The 19,804-nt window shown below is 45.0% G+C and overlaps 1 protein-coding gene across 9 annotated transcripts in view; it reads right to left on the reverse strand.

Moving 5' to 3' along the window:
• The window catches only part of PLXNA1 (plexin A1), a 445,618-nt gene extending 426,555 nt beyond the window's left edge, over positions 1 to 19,063 (reverse strand). For 8 of the 9 annotated variants that reach the window (XM_042453379.1, XM_042453376.1, XM_042453378.1 and 5 more), the window contains exon 1: positions 18,878 to 19,063. The gene's annotated coding sequence lies outside the window, so the exon portion shown is untranslated. Of the gene's footprint in view, positions 1 to 17,690; positions 17,752 to 18,877 lie in introns of those variants that run through there. The other variant, XM_042453374.1, reaches the window with a different exon arrangement.
• Between the last annotated feature and the right edge of the window lie 741 nt (positions 19,064 to 19,804).

Genomic DNA, 19,804 nt, shown 5'->3' on the forward strand with positions numbered 1-19,804 from the left:
ACTACTCCCAGGAGCAAATATAAATAGGAAGAGAGAAATGTGTAAGAGATAGATAGGGAACAGATAGGGAGAGAGCTATAAGTCAGTGTTAGGGGTTTATTGGACCCTGAGGGGTTTTAACAGCCAAGGTGGCTGAGATACACTGATGAAAGGGGCAGTTGGTTTTGAGTTCCCAAGTTGACCTTAAAAGAGGCCAATAAGGAAATTGAATTGGTGTGGCTGGTAAAGTCATTAAGTAGCAACCAAGTTTTTCAGCTCAGAGTCTAGTCAAGTCTTATGTGAAACTGTAACCTACATACCACTTATAAAATATCGTAACCGATACTGTAAATCTTTGTAACTGTTTAAGCAAACAAACAGTGTATCAACTCTGAATACCAACCGTAAGAAAGATACTGTTACCAACTATCTTGTAAACAAAGTTTTCTCTTTTTTGGTTCAATGTGTGGTCACTTGAGGTATTTTAAGAAACTATAAATCAAACGCTACCAGGCATTAATACAGTGGGCCCTCACTATCTGCAGGGGATCTGTTACGGATCCCCTCGGAAATATCAAAATCTGTGGATACTCAAGTCACATTGTCTTCAATGGTGGCACAGCCACGCAGCCACGCCACCATAGAAGACAATGGGACTTCACCGCCCAACCCACCAAATGCCCATCTTGTCACTCTCAATGCAGCAGGAGGCTGGCTCTTTCTCCTCTTCCTTGCCACCTGCTGCTCCTGCTTCTCTTCTTCTCCTCCCCTGCTGCTGCCGCCTCTGCACTTCCTCCTCCCTCTTCTTCTTTCTTCCGTCCTCCTCCCACCTCTGGATTCGCTCTTCCTCTTCCTCTCTCCTTCTCCTCTTCCCCAGCGCCTCCTCCGCTTACCCCCACCTCTGCCACTGCTTTTTCTCTTCTTCCTTCCTCCTCCTTTTCTTCCTCCTCCTCCTCTTCCCCCCCACTGCCGCTGCAACCACTATTTCCCTTCTTTTCTCCTCCTCTTCCCCGCAGCCTCCTCTTTCTTCTCCTCCTCTTACCCCTCAATCATCGCCGCTGCCTCTCTTCCTTCTTCTTCCTCCTCCTCTTCTGCCACTGCACCCCACAGGCTTGCCATCCAGAGATGCTCAAATCTGTAGACGGCAAGTCTGCGGATAAGGAGGACTCACTGTATTACTTTTATTGTTGAGAACACTCAAAATACTAAGTGCTCTGTCTTCCTAATAAGTGGCCCCTGGAAAAGGAAAAGTGTGGAAGGAACTCGAGTGAAAGATCAGAGTTCCAGGTCTTGCCATGCAATTTCAAGAAAAACAGTGGGGTGAAATGAGAAAAAACTAACCAGGGTTTTTGGAGTGAAAATCTCACAGAGCACCCCATTAGTTACTGGTGGCAGCTAGGGAGGTAGCCATCACATGTTAGTGGCAGCAGTGGGATCTAAAAGACTCATTGTACTGCCATCTGAGAAAAACAGTTGGGTGAATGAGACATAGTGTCACAGGGATCCAAGGTGGCTTACAATAATTTTAAAAAGATCCAATTAAAACATTAATTTACAAAAGTTAAAAAGGAATTAAATGTCAATATAATTTTTTTTTAAACTAAAACACTAAAAAGACTTAAAACATATTCAAAACAGTGTGTGTGTATGTGTGTGTGTTGTATGCAGAACAGGTTTAAACTCGGAGGCAAAAAGAGTGAAGACTGGCAGAAGAAACATTAACAACCTTAGATACACAGGCAACACAATACCACTAGCAGAAACCAACAAAGACTTGGAGCAATTACTGAAGAATATTAAGGAAGAAAGTGTCAAGGTAGGCTTAATGTCGAACATCTAGAAAACAAAAATAATGGAGAATTGAAATAGTCACAGTTCCCATACCTTGAATCAAATATTGATCAAAACAGAGACTGCGGTCAAGAAATTAGAAGAAGACTAGGATTGGGAAGGGCAGCTGTGAAAAAAACAGGACAAGAATGAAAGTTTAATTATATAAATCTGAATACCAAAGTAAGGATCATCCAAGCTATCATATTCCCCGTCACCATGTATGGGTATGAGAGCTGGACAATGAAGAAAGCTAACGGAAAGAAAATCAACTAATTTGAGATGTGGGGCTGGAGAAGAGTGCTGAGGATACCGTGGACAGCCAAGACAACAAACAAATGTGTTCTAAAACAGACCAAGCCCAAACTCTTTCTGGAAGCCATGATGAATAAATTGAGACTGCCATATTTTGGACACATCATGAAAAGGCATTAATCATTGGAAAAGACATAGGAAAGGTAGAGGGCAGTAGAAAGAGAGGAAGGTTACATGCCAGATGGCTAGACATGATCAAAAATGCATAGGTCCAAACCTTCAGGAACTGAAGAGAGTAGCGGAGAAAGGGGGGGGGGGTCTTGGAGATGTCTCATCCCTAGAGTTGTCATGAGTTGAGGGCAGTTAACATACAACATACATGTAAACACACACAGCACCACCAACACCACCGCTTCACACACTGCAACTCCAAAGTTAAAATTCAACTGTCTGCCTAAATAAAAACATCTTCACCTGCCAAAGGAAAGACAGGAGGGAAAGAGCCAAATGGACCTCTCATGGAAGGGAGTTCCACAGCCTGGGAACAGCCACTGAGAAGGCTCTCTCCCAAGTGCTCACCAATTGTGCCTGCAAAGGTGGTGAGACTGAAAAGAAAGCCTCTGTTTCTGTCTTGTCTGGGTTAAGTTTCAGTTTGTTCACCCACACTGAGCAGACATTGGTCAAATGAAGAAACAACTTCCTTGGAGTTGGATGGAAAGGATAGTTGTATGTCATCAGAATACTGATGACACAACCCTAAAACTCTGGATGGCCCCTCCCAGAGACTTCACATAAATATTAACCAGCATGGGGTCAGAACTGAGCCCTGAGCAACATAATGGTCAGAGTATCAAACAGGCATCCCCCAGGACCATCTGAGTCCACCCTTCCAGAAAAGACGAACCACTGTAATACAGTGCCCTTGAAGCACATCTCGAGAGGCACCCCAGAAGGATACCATGATCAATAGTATCAAAAAAGGTCCATCAGAAATGAACACTTACAGTTCATTTCTGTATGTAGATCATATACAGAACATAGCATATTTTCCTTCATATCAGGCTGCAAACTGTCTCGGCTCATGTGTATAAACACACACGCACACGCGCACACACACACACTCAAACATCTGAGTTTGTCCTACATGTATTCCAGATATATCATGAAAATATTTCATGCCTGTCACAGAAAAGGTAAAAGGTAAAGGGTAAAGGTATTCCTGTTGAGAAGGTTGTCAAGTTGTATCTGACCATAGGGGGCTCAATCAAAGAAGCCACAGCCCTGAGTCTTCAAGACCTGAACAGGGCTGCTGATAATAGGATAACATGGAGGTCTCTCATTCATAGGGTCACCATATGTGGATGTATATTTGTTGACAGTTAAATACAAAATTATTAGTGTTCCTGAAGCAAAATGAATGTCCCATAAATTACAGAGCTACACGTCTTAATAGAGCAAGCACTTATTATGTTCACATGAATAAAGAAGGCACTGTGGATGGTACATTTATAAGATCTGTCTTCTCTTTCATGAGACTCCTGTCACTGTTTTCCAGCAAGCTACAGCTCTTCTTTTCTCACTTGCCCTAATATTCTCTTGACAAGCAACTTTTCTATAGTTTTAAAATCCTACTTTAAGGGCAAGCTCTGGTAAGCAATTAATAAAAATGGAGTGTAGAGTTACAATCCACACATTCTTGAATTCTCGCATGGTTCCAGATGCCAAAAGGAAACCACAAGATACTGTACATGCTGAGCTAAGGACTCGATTGCTAAAAGCGGACATCTCTGTGGCTTGAGCTAACAAGATTTAAAATATGAACATACACAAGACACAAAAATTTTAACACATCCTGTTTTGGAAACAGTTTCAACAATTTCTGGGTATGTTCCATGCTGCCTCCCTTCTCTCCTGTTTCACTGGAGACATCAGCCTGAAAAACAGGTTGTTAGCTTTCTAAGATGATGTCTTGCTGCTTGTTCTCCCACTGGAGGTGACAACCCCATTTTTGCAACATCACGGATGGAAGCAATAATGTCGCTGAAGAGCAGGTCAAGTCAACAGAGCTCCCAGCAGTGCTTTGAGGATCAGAGCCTAACATATTCAAGTAAAGACTCTTTGTCTGCATGCCTGCACTTCTAGGAATGACTAAAATGAAGAGCATGAAATGCAGAGGTGTGAAAAATGCACTGTAGCAACTCAAGAGGATTTCACAGATAACGCTATTTCTAGATTACAACATCTCTTCTTTGTCACTACAAACCCTTTTACATCGCAATACTGTATCTGTGTGCCCAGGATTGCAGCCTACATTTATTAAATCTATTATTATTAGTACTGCTGCTACTAATAATAATAGATTTAATAAACCTAGGCTGCAATCCTAGGTACACTTACCTGGGACTCAGTAACACTGAAGTCAGTGGGGCTTACTCTTGAATAAAGATGCTGAAGATGGAGCTGTCAATCACAAACAAGGCACACAGGTGAATAACATTGGTTACTTCTTCTTAGCCTGGCAACTCCACAACCCAAGCAGAACATATTTTTACAAAAAGTAAGGCACAGTGGGCCCAAAAACTAGGAATGTCTGCTCATATTCTATGTTTAGTTCACTGTCTCCAAGAGATATGAAAACAAGCTTCTCCCATTGTGGACGACAGCTCTGCCATAGTGAACTCCTAAGAAAACATGAATCATTCAAACACTTATCAGTTCAAAACACCCGTGCAATTAACAAGGCTCTTTTTTCCGTATGGTATAATTATATACATTTTAATGCAATTACCACCCCTGTATTTTATACATTACACAGTAGGAAACCAAAGAGAGAAGAAGAGAAAGGAAGGAGAGACCTTATTTATTTATTTTTGGTCTAAGCATTGCTGAAAAATAATGATATACTAGAAAACTGGCTTTCCTGGTGATGCTGTCTCTACAAGAATTTAAAAGAGGGAGAAAGAGAGAAAAAGGAGAGAACAGGATTGTATGGAGGGGGCTCTCCCTTTTTGGTATAAGAAGGTAGTTACATGATGCAATTGCAATGCCACATATCAGCTGTACTCTGGCAACCCCACATCAGCATCCAATCAACCCCCAACAGACACTGCAATGCAAAGCAAACAAATAAAACAAATGACCATCAGTTTCTCCAGTCCCTGAAGCTGAGGTCATTAGGCAGATTAAAGTTCCCAAGCTTTGGCCAGCGGCACAGTTAGCAAAGTGCAGTTAAAGTGCCCAAATTGGATTACTACTTCTCCATCTCAGTGCCAACTTGGCCAGTGTACTGGATGTGTGTGCGAGCGATTGAAAAAAAAAACAGAGGAGAGCTGAGGGAGAGCCCTCAGGCTGCTCTGCAAGCTGTCAACCTCAGTGAGGCAGCCTGTTTGGAGTAGTTAAGAAAAAAGAAGTGGACTGAGAGCGTGGAGGCAAAGCTGTGTCAAAGCCAAGGGTGGGCATGTAGTGGGTATCCAGTGGGAGGGAAATGCATGCTACACATCCTCAGTGATGACACCATGTAGGATGATGAGGATGACAGTGGTGATCATGATTTTACCTTTGCTACAACCATACCAAGTGTGAGACAAAATAAGGGAAGCAAAAGACAGTAGAGATCCCAAACCAGTTCTGGTTTTAAAATAAAATAAAATAAAAGCAGGAGTAACTCCAGGAATATCTAAGAAAAGAGAAACAGGCTAAGAATGCACCACAACTGAAGCAGGCTCAAGGCACTCAATGCTTAAAAGGAGGAAGGGCATCCTATCCTTGTAAAAAGAACCTGAGCAGAAATGCTACAAAAGAATACAGGTTTCAAAGAGTTGCATTTGTTCAAAAATCTGAATACACAGCATAAAAGAATATACAGTTGCCCCTCCTAACTTGCAGATCTAGGATCCACATCCTCGAATATCCATGGAGGGGCAACCTCTGCTATCTCCAATGGCACGTACACCCAGGCCATGTGCACGGGGGTGCACCCCATTCAAGCCTATAAGCCTCTGTTTGCATGGGGGGGGGGGTTCCTGGAACAGATCCCCCACAAAAACAGAGGGCCAAGTGTATAACAAGAGTAAAGGGGTGATGGGGGGTGAACTCCAACGCCATCTGTAAGGCGAAATCTAGTTTTAAAAAAAAGGACTGAGATGATCTTGGGACTGTAAAACGTTAGCACTTACAAACAGACTTTAATTATATAATATTCTGAATTCATCTAGCATTATTCATCAAAACTGGATTGGAAGGAAATAATTTTTCTGAACTGTACATTCAATTTTGGCTGAAGTTTGACTTCAAAAGCACAGGGACTGTTCTGGCAACTGGAAGGGAATTTAAGTACTTTATTCCATAGGGAACAACAGGAGGCTGCACAGGTGCTTTTTATGTCCCTGCTAAATGAGAAACAAAACCTATAATGTCTATGGCACTTGTTTTAAATTAAAAGAATGGCAAATTAATGCTTCCTTGGTATCTAAGAAACATTGCCTTGGGTTTAAAGGGTCTCGGAACAGGGGGAATGACACAAAACAAACAGCGGCAAAGGTCAGCCTGGAACAGAAATACATCATCCAAAAGTAATGGCTGCTCCAGGAAGAAATGCACAGGCACGACTGGATTTTTTATCTAAGGACCAGTGTGGTTTCTTTAGCTCTTTTCTAAACACACTGATTGACCGTCCCTAGAAGTGCTGAGCAGCTGCTCTTCACAGGGTGAAACTGGACCTGCTCCTCTTAACATTACACACGCTTGAGATAACCTGAATTTGCTAAGTACACCTTCCTTTTAAACATCTGCTTTGGAGTCCTACCACAAATGGCTTTTGATCAAACAACCCACCCAAACATATCCAGACAAACAAGTTGTGTGCATTTACCCACACCTTATCATTGTTCAAGCTGAGGAAATACCAACAGAAGAGTTGCCTTGGGTAACAGAGGCCTGTTACAGACTGCCAAAATAAAGCTGCTTCGGGTCTCTTTGGAGATATACTATTTAAATGATGCATGGGTCCTAAGAGTCCGGAGGTCGCACCAAAGCCACACTCCATTCCTAAGCACTGGAGTGCAGTTTTGGTGCAGCTTCCGGATTCTTAGGACCCATGCATTATTTAAATAGCATATCTCCAAAGAGACCCAAAGCAGCTTTATTTTGGCAGTCTGTAACAGGCCAGAGATAGCCCAGAATGAACACACATCTACCATCCCACTAATCCAAAATAAACAGCACCTCTATCTCAAATTAATGCAGATGGCAATACCCATTGTCTGTTCCTAGATTTATTCAGTTACCAGTCACTAATGATTCCTTAAAACAGATTAAAGAACAGCAAATGCATTCCATTCTTTCAGAAAATATCTCTGGAATTCCAGAATTACAACTCAAGGTGTGGGCACAAAGAGCCTAATCCAATGAAGGATTTTACATTTTCTACCTTCAGACAGAAAGCTGCTTGCCAAAGAACCCAAGAGAGCTGCAGAGGTTCCTAGAACAGGTTCTAGGGAACTTATTTCTTTCATGTGGTGCAGTGCCAGATCCATCAAATCTCACTATTCCCTCATGTTGAACTAAAAATATACCTTGGAATACTACCAACACACCCTTGCAGATACATACCACATGGGAAGACTGGTATTACTGGGACAAGGTATACTCATGCATAGAGAGAGAGAATCCAGAATATGGATCCAGCTTGGTTTGGCTACATTTTTATTCCCTTTGGATAATCAATTTTGTGATTAGGAGTGTTTCTGGATTCTGCTTTGCAACTGAATATGGCATTTCTGGCCAGGAGTGCCTGTACCGATTTTAGGATGATGCCTCAGCTGTGCTCGCTGAGCAATACATGCTTTTACTTCATTCAGGTTGGATTCCTGTGATTCCTATGTAGGGCTACCTTTGAAGGGTCACTGAAAGCAGTAGTTTCATCCAGACTGAAGCTGCAGGGATGACTGCAGGCATTCATCCATGGGATCATCTTACTGTATATCTATCCTATGATACCTGCATTGGTTGCTGATTAGCCTTTAGGCACAATTCACACTGTCAGTGACACCCTTTACAGCCTTAAATTGCTTGGCTCCAGAACACCTAAGAGATTGGCTGTTGCTATACCATCCTGCCCACTCCCTAAGATCAGGAGGATTTTTTTTATGTGTCCACTTACAACACAAGGACAGTTTATAATATTAAGACATAGGACAGAGGTAGGACATTTCTTAATGGCTGCCCCATTATCATGGAATTATCCCCCCCCCCCCCCCCCGGTGTTAGCACCTCTCTCTCTCTCTCTCTCTCTGGGTATCTTTTGCTGTTGGTGACACCATTTCCATTCCAGCAAGCTTATCTTCCAAATATATGTTTTGTTTACAAGGTGTTTCATTTGTTTTCTTTGCCTGTTTTTTTAAAACATATTACATTTTTTCCTGACTGTATAGTTTTATAACATATTGTTGTCAGCCACTCTGAGTGGGTTCAGGGGCAATAAAAATGTGACATATAAAATGCTATCCAAATAAATATTATTTCAGAGATGTGTGGCCAACATTACTGACTGATTTTCTCACTGAAGAATTTTTATTAAGCTCTAAAGCAATGGTTCTCAACCTGTGGGTCACAACCCCTTTGGGCGTCGAATAACTCTTTCACAGGAGTTGCCTAAAACCATGGGTAAACACATATATCCTATGGTCTTAGTAACCAAGACCATCGGGTGGGGGTCACCACAACATGAGGAAATCTAATCTGGATTTTTCACAGCAGAAACCAAACCTCTACCCACTGGACCCTACCACAAAAATGTGGTGTGCCACAGTGAAGACATAAGTAAGGCCCACTACCACAAATGAGGTACAATCTGTTCAGTTCACAGTTGAGTTCCATGTCTTTCTTAGCCACACATACTGGCGGGATACAGACGGGCAGGAGAAGACGTCTTGGAGGTGTATTCTGCTGAATACGGAGCCTCCAGACCGCCCGCCCCGGGGGCGTGCTTCAGGTGTTGGGGCTTCCACATGGGGGGCAGTGAAGACGCCTCACCTGGGGCCGTTTCAGACCTGCAGTTTCCAAACCGCCGCCTCGGAGGACGCTGCAAAGAGAGAGGCAGCTTCCGCACGGGCGGCCAAAAATGGGGCTTTTTTTTCCTTTGCCGGCTGGCGGATGCGCAGCTGCGCAGCTGCAGCGCTAAGCAGTGGCGGCAGAAAGCCTATGGGCACATTTAAAGTGCCCAAGCCCCTTTAAAACTTTTTCCCCCGCTCTGCCCAAGAACAATGGTGGTCTCCTGCCAGCTGGTGATCAGCTGGTGTTGGCATCCTTGTCCACTTGCACTTTGCCAGTGTCAGCAGCATCATAGATGCCTCCTCTCCTTTGGTCCCCGCGTTCCTGCTGAATCTGCAATGCGCAGCCACAGCTGTCTCCGCTGCCACCGCTGTCCCCCTGCCATCCCCCATCACCTCCCTTGTACATATGTAAATATTTAAAGTTTTAGCGTTTTTTATTGTTAGGTGAAAATGGCACAGGAATGTGTGTAGGGGTTCACTTTAAAGTCCAAACTTTCCAAGCAGAGCATGCGTACATGTTACTCTAGGGTTAGGGTTAGGGTAACGAGTCTTAAAATGCGCTGCAGCTGTGCCGCAGCTTCCACACCTGCATGGCATCTGACGCTGCAATTAAAGCCTGACTGCAAACTGCGCATGTTCCAGGACCCCAACTCATTATGCGACGCAGCAGACACAGAGCTTTTAAATGGGCAACTTAAATTAGCGGCGTAGCAATTCTGACATACCGGTGCAGCAGCTTACAGACAGAGATGCGCAGCTGCGCATCAAACAGAAAAGAAGCAGAAAAAAGCAGCACCTTTTTAATGCCGCTTCTTCCCGCTTGGGGCGTGCGGGGGGCGTGTTCATGGCAGCATTCAGGTAAGGCCCGTCTGAAGGCTCTACCTTCATGATGTCATGAATACACCCCTTTTTGCCCGTCTGTAACCCGCCACTGACACATTCTGCAACAGAAGATGGAAAGACCCAGGATCATCAGACAATCTTAAAGGTTTTCGTTCATTTTAGAGCAGCTTCACATTTTATGCAGCAATTAAGGATACTAAGACCACAACTTTCCCTACAGCACACATGAGGTATTAACAGACACATGTTCTTAAACAACCATGAGCATGTGTCTGACATTCCCAGTTGACATTTATCATTCACACTTTTGTCTGTGCAAAAAAATGACTGTGTACTTGCAGTAAACAAAGCCAAGCTGCTAAGCTGGGATCAGTCTTGGGCATGGTTTATCGGAAGGCTCCTGGGTGAGGGCATCTTGTTTGCCTTTGGTAAAGCAACAGGGCACTAGTAAAGACTTTGAGCTCTTGGTGAAAATATGCTCACAGTATGTCACTCACCAGGAGGTAAGCTACCAAATATGGCATCAATTGAATAGAAGCCTCCAAACAGGCATCAAAGCCAACCCAACATACAGCGGACCCTTGGTATATGCCGGGGTTTAGTTCCAGGACCCCTTGTGGATATCAAAATCCATGGATGTTCAAGTCCCATTAAATATACTGGCATAGCAAAATGGTGTCCCTTATATAAAATGACAAAATCAAGGTTTGCTTTTTGAAATGTATATATTATAAAAATATTTTAAAGCCATGGATGCTCAAATTCATGGATATAAAATAATCTGTGGATATGGAGGGCTGATCGTATAGCAAATCTGCAGTAATAACCAAGGACTCAGCATGTCTCAAATCCAGTTTGTACTTGCCACTGGTTTTCCATGTTGCCCCGGGCCAGATCCCACCTGTATCCTGCCATGATACAATGAAAGACTGGCTGATCGTGTTGACACCTCCCTTGGAAGAGACATGAATGTGCATGAAGACATAGCAGCATCCACAGACACACACAGTTCATGTGGATGTATGTGGGTGTGGTTTTTTTTTTTTACTTGTCCTCAAAACATCCCAGTAAAGTAAAGAAACACAGTTTTGCCTCACTTCACAATTTTAAAGAAATATAATAGGACGGTGCTATCTTTCAGGGCTGCTGCGAGGATAACTGTATACATACTGCAAGGCAGCTGAATTTCTATGGATGTCGGCTTGCTATAAGCATCTCGGATAGGTAATTAGTGCCTCTGGGCCTCTGTGTGCATTTGTTTTATTACAAAAGAGACTGTTAGGGATAGTGATGTGGTTCAAAATAAATTGAGTCAGATGCAATGCCAATAACTGCATCCTGGAAGCAGGACTAGAACCAACTGGCAGGAGTTGGGGAGGGTGTGCATTTGCCTACAGAAGAAACAAACAGTGGGGCTCCTCAACAGAAAAGCCTTCATTCAGGAAGATGCTGAGCTCTGTTCCTGACCCAAGCATTCAAGGACAGAAACCAATGCAGCATCTGGCTGTTAGTGAATCCAGGTCCTCCAGCACCCAAGACAAACTTAAGATCACATAAGGTATTTGGTGTTCATTTCCATTCTTGCTCCAACTTTCCCCTTTTTTTTTGAGAGGGCAAGAAGGTCAAGTTGCTTGTCTGGGGGTCTGGGTGACAGAGGGAGGGGGAGAGGGACACAAATACACACCACTAGACAGGGGAGCATTTTTTAAGCTGTTTCACTTGGTTAAACATTAAAAAGCAACAGCCCAAAGCCCTTGTCTGCCTTTCCTCCCAACATGTTCATTAGCAGGGTTTTGTTTTTCCTCACCATCCCCTCCCCTCCCCAACAAACTCAATTTCTGCTTTTAACCCAACAAAAGCTTCAAGCCCATGAATAAGCAGAAAGGTTTGCCTTTCATCTTCAAAAGTCTAGCCTAGATTCAGTTCCCATGCTCTTGGTCCAGCAAGGATAGCATAGGACAAGAGAATGAGAAGATAAAATGTCTAGGCCTGTCTTCTCTGTTGTAAGCCACTTTGGAAGAAAAAGGGTTCTTGAAAAACTGCTGTCCTGATGTTTGAGCAAGAGATATACTCATCTTAGTAGAACAGTGTGATATAGTCATCTGGTTGTTCAACTACAACTCTGGAGACGAGGGTTCAACACACTGCATGGCCATGGAAACCCACCTGGTAACCTTGGGTAAGTCACACTCACTCAGCCTCAGAGGAAGGCAAAAGCGAACACATCTTGCCAAGAAAACCACATGATAGATTCACCTTAGGGTCGCCATAAGTTGGCAATGAAATGAAGGCCCACAATAACAACAACTTTCAGCTTGGTGTACTTAAGCAAGTTGTTTACTGTCTAAACTCACAGTACTTAAACTCAACTCTACTCATGAGAAATAAACAGAATATTAATAACTGGGAAGTAACTTAATAACTACGTCTTCCGCACAGACTAAAATGTATATATAGGCATACTTTTCAGACAGCAATCAAAATGCACCCTGTAACCTAAAGGACATACTGTGAGAAGCGATGTGAAAATGCTAACATTGTCCTATTCCAAATTATATGCTGTACATATACACATGACTATGGTAAAGCAAGGGCCTAAATATCCAAAAGGCACTAGATCCAGTCTGATCTTGGAAGCCAAGTAGAGTCAGCCCTGGTTAGTACTTGGATGAGCTACCACCAATGAATAACAGGTGCTGTAAACTAAATTTAGAGGAAGGAATTGGCAAACCACTTCTGACTATTCCTTGCCTAAGAAAACCCTATGAAATTCATGGGTTTATCATAAATCAACCGGCAATTTGAAGGCACATACACAACATATACACACCTTATTTTCCGAGATTATGGAACAGTCTCATGTTAGATAGAAGCATTAGAGTATCCAGAATTGCGGTCAGAAACTTCAGTGAGACGGAGACCAATTTCCTGTCCCAGGTGTACATGGACTACAAAAACACTTACCCAAAGATATAACAGAAGTGACTAGAAGTCCAATTCTGGTTTAGAAAAATATTTTTGTAATGCTATGACTTATTTTAAAAGTGCACTGCCTCTCTCAGAAAGAGCAGTCCATCCTTTTTTAAACCCCAAAAATGTGGTTGGGTAAAGACCACAAAAATAACCTTGTGCCACACTTTTGTGTTGTTGCTGTTGTCTGCCTTCAAGCTGGAAGAGATCTCAAGGGCCATCCAGTCTGACCCCCTGCCATGCATGAATACACATTCAAAGCATGTCCTGACAGATGATCATCCAGCCTGTTTAAAAACCTCCAAAGAAGGAGACTCGCCACACTCCAAGAATGTTTCACTGTGGAACAGCTCTTACTATCAGGAAGTTCTTCCTAATGCTGAGGTGGAATCTCTTTTCCTATAACTTGCATCTGGGTCCTGTTCTCTGGAGCAGGAGAAAACAAGCTTCTTCCATCCTCAATATGGCAACCCTTCAAATATTTAAAAAGGGTGATCATATCACCCCTTAACCTTCTCTTCTCCAAGCTAAATATACCCAGCTTCCTAAGTCTTTCCTCATAGGGCATGATTTCCAGACCTTTCATCATTTTGGTCCCCTTCCTCTGGACACGCTCCAGCTTCTCAACAACATAGTCATTTCAAGTCATTTCCAATTTAAGAAGCCCCAAATGTGAATCTATCATTTATTTTTATGTTTTGTATTTTTAATTGTACTGTGTTCATCTTGTAAGCCGCTCTGAGACCCAGTTTGGGGAAAGGTAATAATAATAATAACGATGAGGAGTGTGACTTGCCCAAGAGCACCTTGCACCTTGGGGATTTGAATCCTTGTTTCTCAGAGCCCTAGTTCAGCACTGAAACACCACACTGACCAGTGGCCACAATCGGTCTACCCCTCATCTAGCCAGTATGTCTACTCTGGCCAGCAGTAGCTCTTCAATGTCTAGAAAAGGTGCCCCCCACCAAGCACCACAACCTTGAGATGAGAGGAAATGCCCCCCCCCATGAATTTAGGACCTTTTGTTTGCATTGAACATTACTCTAGCATAATACATATGCCATGATTTCCTCATAATATATGGAAATCATGGCACTGCAAAGGAACATGCTAGTCAGTTCACTAAAGTGAACATTATTAAAAACTGAATATATGTGAATATAAGTATGAATAAGATTCTCTTTAAAGAAGAGAACTGGATGTTGTGTCTACCATTCTTAGAAACCTTGCCATGGTATCACATAAATAGGACGGAACACCCAGTAATCCAACTGTGAAAGGCAAGAATCAGCCTCTGGCTATTGTTTTTGTAAAATCTACCACAAAGGAATATATACATGTATTATGCACAAAGGGATTTTAATCCAGTGAGACAGCTGGGGTTAAAGGAAGACACTGGAAAGATCCCAAATAACAATACAGATCCAGAATGGGATACAGCAAATTAGCATGTAGCATTTTTCATAGCGCCTTGCTCTGTTACACAATCATATATTTGAGATCCAAACTTCCTTCCCACCCACTCAGACTCTATACTGTATCAGCACTGCAAGCATTGTAATTTACTAATATTAAACAAACTGAACTATGCAAACAGTCTGAACCAAAGGATTTTTTTAAAAAGGAAAACCTTTTTTGCTTTACAACCCATTTAGGAAATTATCTCTGCCTCAGCCTGCAAGTTTTTTTGGCCTGCTAATTTTCTTTTGACTTCCTCACTCAGAATAATTTGGTCACCAGTATCTTGAGACAGAGATATCGAGTCACTCATTTTACCCACTGAGTACATACAAAAGACCTTGAGATTGTTCAGGAAGCAATTAGATGCTATACAGAGGGAAATGGTGTTTTCAAATGAATAACCTTTTGATGCGGTCAATAGCCAGTGCTCATCCTTTGCATATTGCTCTCCCCCCAGCCCCACCCCTTTGCTTTCCAAAAACAGATGAATAATTTTTATTCCACTGAAAGGGCAATAATCAAATGTATTCTAAGAAGTCTGTTTGCGTACAGATTTTATCTTAAACAAGAGGAAAATCGTTTCCTAAAGGCGTTTAATAATCTGAACTTTTCTCCCCTGCTGAGCCTTTAAAAGGGTGATTGTAAATGCTAATTGGTATGATATTGAAGAGGATGCACTTCAAAGCATGTGGTCATGGGGAGAAATAGGAACTTTAACTTGGAAGGTTAAATTGCACATCTCTCTCTGATTTACCTGATCCCTAATTGCATGTAAATTATAACCCCTTGCCTCACAAGCCCCCATTCTGAGCCTAAAACAATCCTAAACAAGCTTCTGGAGACTATTCAGGTAAAACGTACAGAGGACTGCTGCCTCAGTCAGAATGTATAAGCACACTGCCATGGTGATGAGAGAATTTCAATGGGCAGAAAGCATATATAAAAATTACATGAAAATGATAGAAAATTCCTTTATTGATAGGACCCAGCCCACAAAGCTCTCCATTTGAACAGATCAGAGCCACACCTGTGTATATGTTAAACACAGATTTTATATCTATACCTCTCTCACTCACACACAGATGCACACACCACACTACAATTACTAGCACAGTGGTTCTAGGAAAGCAATTCAGAAAGAGAAACATGGCAAGCAAGAGCTAGTTTTGCTTACACTCCACATTAATCTGCTTTTCTTTTTATTTGAAAGATGTGTCATTTATTGAGACGTGTGCCCTGCCTTTCCAAAAGGGTTCAGGATGGTTTACAACCTCCCCTTTGTTTATTGTGGAAGGTTATCCATATGCATTATGACTAACACCTACACACATGCACACGCCATCACAGTCTCTTTTATTCACTCCGTAGAGCTATATTTATCATCTGTGTAAGGAGACTTGCTGTTGGGTGGCAGAGCATCAGAACCTCTCCTAAACTACACTATAATCAGTGAGAATAATTCATGAATGAATAAACCTTCCGATGGTGCTCTATGTTTTATCCAGGCTCTGTGCAAAAAGGAAAGCGGGGGGGGGGGGGGGCTCCGGAGATTCAGCACATCATTCCTGGTGCCACACAGATCTCTCCCTCTGTGACTGAATGGGGACAGAATCAGAAAGAAGAGGGGAGGACTATTGTGCTCCACAAACTCTGCACCCTAGCTATGAAGACCCAGCCAGCAGCCACCACCCCAATTCCAACCAGAGGGAATGCTGGCAAGTCAATTTAGCTAGAATAGAAGAAAATCAACTCATTTGAGATGAGGTGCTGGAGAAGACTGCCAAGGATACTGCTAAAAGGACTAATGGATGAGTCCCAGAGCCCTAAATTCTCAGGCCTTGAACTCTCCCTGGAGGCAAAGATGACTAAACCGAGATTCTCACAGTTTGACCACATCATGAGAAGAAAAGACTCACTAGAAAAGACTAATGCTTGCTAAAGTGGAAGGCAAGAAGGAAAGAGGAAGACCGCATGCCAGATAGGTAGACTCAATCAGAGAAAGCACAGCCATGAGTCTGCAGGAGCTGAGGGTGACTTGGGGGTCTCTCATTCAGAGGGACTCCAAGGCAGTTATAACAAGAACAGAGCGGCTTCCTTTTGGAAGGAGGGCAGCTAAAGTGCAGGGAGGGGAGAATGCAAGGGGGGGGGATTTCCCAGGAACTGGGGTGCAGCTCCTGAGTATGGCTGTTTAAAAAAGGTCTGGTCAGGATCTCTCTCCTTTGCAGGGCACTCCCACCTCACTGGGAGCAGCCCCAAAGCCTGGACTTCTGAGTGGGAGGCAGACCAGGGTATGCCAAAGCAGCCTCCCTCTCTCTCCAGGCAAACTTCTGCAACTCCAGGCACCTCCAGGGAGTGAATCATGGGATGCAGGGGGAGAAGGCAGCAGGAGCCACTGCAAAGGGGATGCCCAGGAGGCCAAACCTGCCTTGTTTGAGTGTCGCCCACGCTTCTTCCTTCCCTCCTAGTAAGGCAGGGTGGCCAGATGTCCTAACTGCAAAGGAGGGCAGGGCACCGGGAAATGTAGGGCATTGCCAAATAAAAGCTAAACACACTCCTAGAAATGTAAAGTCATGCTTCTTAGCCATGCTCAGAATGGAGGACATTTTGGAATTTGTCTTCGACAGAAGGTTGAAATGTAGGAGATCTAGTCCCCCTGTGTTAAGGAAAAAGACAAAAAAAGCAATAAACTCCTCTCCCAATTCTCATTCTTAGATGAAGCGCCCCTCCAAAAAGGGGGGGGAGGAAATGCCCCAAGGAATAGGAAGAGGAGGCCACCTTCCTATCCCCCAAATCCAGCAGAGCCCCCGGGCACCCTCTGGGGAGCAATCCTCATCACTGTAGAAGATTTACCTCAGAAACCAGACTTCCCTCTTACCAAGAAAGAGAAAAAGAGAAGGACTGGGGGGGGGGGGGGGTCCCTTTCCTATCCCCAAAGGCGGAGGCAACCCTCGGCCAGCCTCCAAAGCAGGAATAATCATTTGAAAGGTAAAATAACATAACATAACATAAAAATCTGGCAAGGTCTGCCCCCAAAAGCCCAGGCTTCCCTCTTGGCAAGAAAGAGCAAAGAGGGAGGGGAGTCTCCGCCATGGATCCCCAAAAGCTGAGGAAACCTTGGGGAAGGCGACAATCAATGGGCATAAAAACCACAGAGATGGCAAGAGCAAGACAACGAGGAGCAGCCCCTGGGCAGCCCCGGGACAAGAACAGGGCAAGGGGGCAGCCAAGGAAAGGAGGAAGAGGGTCCCTCTCCTCTCCCCCAAAGCCCTCGAGGGGCGAAGGCATGGAATCCAAACGAACCTGTTAAAAAACAGAGAAGGCAAGGGAGGGTCTCCCCTCAAAGGCCAGCGCTGCCCTAAAGCCTTGGCAGAGGAAGAGGAGGAAGGCAGAGGCAAGGCTGTGCAGCAGCAGACTGCTTCCCCTGGAGCCCGAGGAGGAGGAGGGAGCCTCTCTGCAGCGGAGGGAAGCAGCCCCTCACACCCCTGGTTCTCCCCCAGGCTTCCCTGGGGGCTCCTGCCCTACCTTCTCCCTTTGCCTGGCCATGCTGCTGCTGATGCTGACGGGAGAGCACCCAACGCCAGCCTGGCTCCCTTGCGCCGGCGGCGTCCTCTCTCTCTCTCTCTCTCTCTCAGATACTCAGAGCCATACCCCGCCGCGACCCCCCCTCCGCAGGCGGCCGCCCCATTTGGTGGCAGCAGCGCAAGGAGCTCGTCTTCAAGCAAAAAGCCCTGCTCCTCCTCCTCCTCCTCTCCTCCCCCCAACCCTTCCTTCACTCACTCACTCACACACACACACACACACAACGAGAGTGAGTGAGTGTGTGGGTGTGTGTGTGTATTTTCTGCCTCGGTCCTTTCCCTTCCCCTTGGCAAAAGGGCTGGAGGCACCCTTTCCCTTCCCACTAGCCTCGCCATCCTCCCCGAGGGAAGACCTTCCTCCTCTGTGCTTCTCCTTCTTCCCCACCCATTCCCCAGTCTCTGGAGTGTGTGTGGGGGGGGGGGGTTGCCTATTTCCCCACTTTGCCTGCTCCCCGTCCACCCACCAACTCCTCGACTCCAAAACCCGCAGGCCATCAAGGAAGGAAGGAAGGAAGGAAGAAAGAAAGAAAGGAGCGAAGGCGGCATGCCGCGTGGGTCGAGCTGCACACACACACACACACACAGCCAGGCAAGCCTTCCTCCAGCAAAGCAGAACAAAACAGGCTTCCAAAAGAAATGCTCTGGATCCGTGCGTAAAAATGGGGCGCCGAGGGGTGTCCTGTAACGTGTGCCAAAACGGGGAGAAAAAGAGATCGGGGGCGGATTTTGGGGGGCGAAGAGGAAGAGGAGGAAGGCATCCTTGATGGGGGGGGGGGGGGGGTGGGGTCCTGGGGCCCGGGGGGGGGGGCGCTCCCTTTTGCAAAGGCATCCGCCTGGAAAGCCTCCTCCTCCTCCTCCCCAAAAGCAAAGAGCTAGAGGAGAGGAAAGTTGGGCGCCTGCTGGACTTACCGCCTGCTGCGGAGTGGGTCCGGGCTCTGCTGGCCATCCTGGCCTGGGGGGCCCCGCCTGGCACCCGGGGCTCCAGCTGCCTCCCTGCTGCCCAGCATCGAGGACGAGGACGAGGAGGAGAAGGCGAGGAATGCGGCGCCTTCAGCCTGGCTGGCTGGCTGCTAGCTGGCAATCCCGCCTCGCTCTGCCTGCCTCCCGACTGAAGGGCTCTCCGCCTCCAGGGGGCGCCCTCATCTGCGCCAGACACAGACAGCAGCAGCAGCAAAGGGAGCAGGAGGAGGAGGAAGAGGAGGAGGAGGCACGGTGCAGTTAAAAGGGCGACGCCACCTGGGAAGCCTCCCGAAAGACACTCAGCCGAGGGGGAGCTTGGCCTGACCAGGGCTGCATCCACACTGGGGAAATAACCTGCTTTGGCACCGCTTTAACTTGTTGCCTGGCTCAAGGCTGTGGAATTCTGGGAGTCGGAGTTTGTTATGGGGCCTAGAGCGGATATGTCCTACAATTGCAAAATGTCCTCCACTTTGAGCAGGGCTAAGCAGCATGAATTTATATTTCTATATGAGGTTTTTTTAAGCATGCATTTACTTTAAATGCGTGCTTTAAAAAAAACTGATATACAACTGTACATTTGACTGTAAATGCCTGCTTCTTGGCCATGCTCAAAGTGGAGGACGTTTTGGAATTCCTCTTATCGACAGGAGGTGGAAATGGAGGACCTGTCCTGGAAACGGAGGAGGACCAAGGAGGACAAAGCATCACAAAAATCGAGCTCGCTTTAGAAAAAATGGAGGACATGGCTAAAGGAAAGCTTAAAAAACACTAACACGAATGTAAAGGCTGCTTATTCATCATGCTCCAAATGGAGGGGGAAATGTTTTGGAAAAAGAGGAGGACATTTGATCATCCAGAGCCCAGGGTAACCAGATG

Source organism: Sceloporus undulatus, chromosome 2 (assembly GCF_019175285.1).
Source record: "Sceloporus undulatus isolate JIND9_A2432 ecotype Alabama chromosome 2, SceUnd_v1.1, whole genome shotgun sequence".
Classification (NCBI taxonomy): Eukaryota; Metazoa; Chordata; class Lepidosauria; order Squamata; family Phrynosomatidae; genus Sceloporus; species Sceloporus undulatus.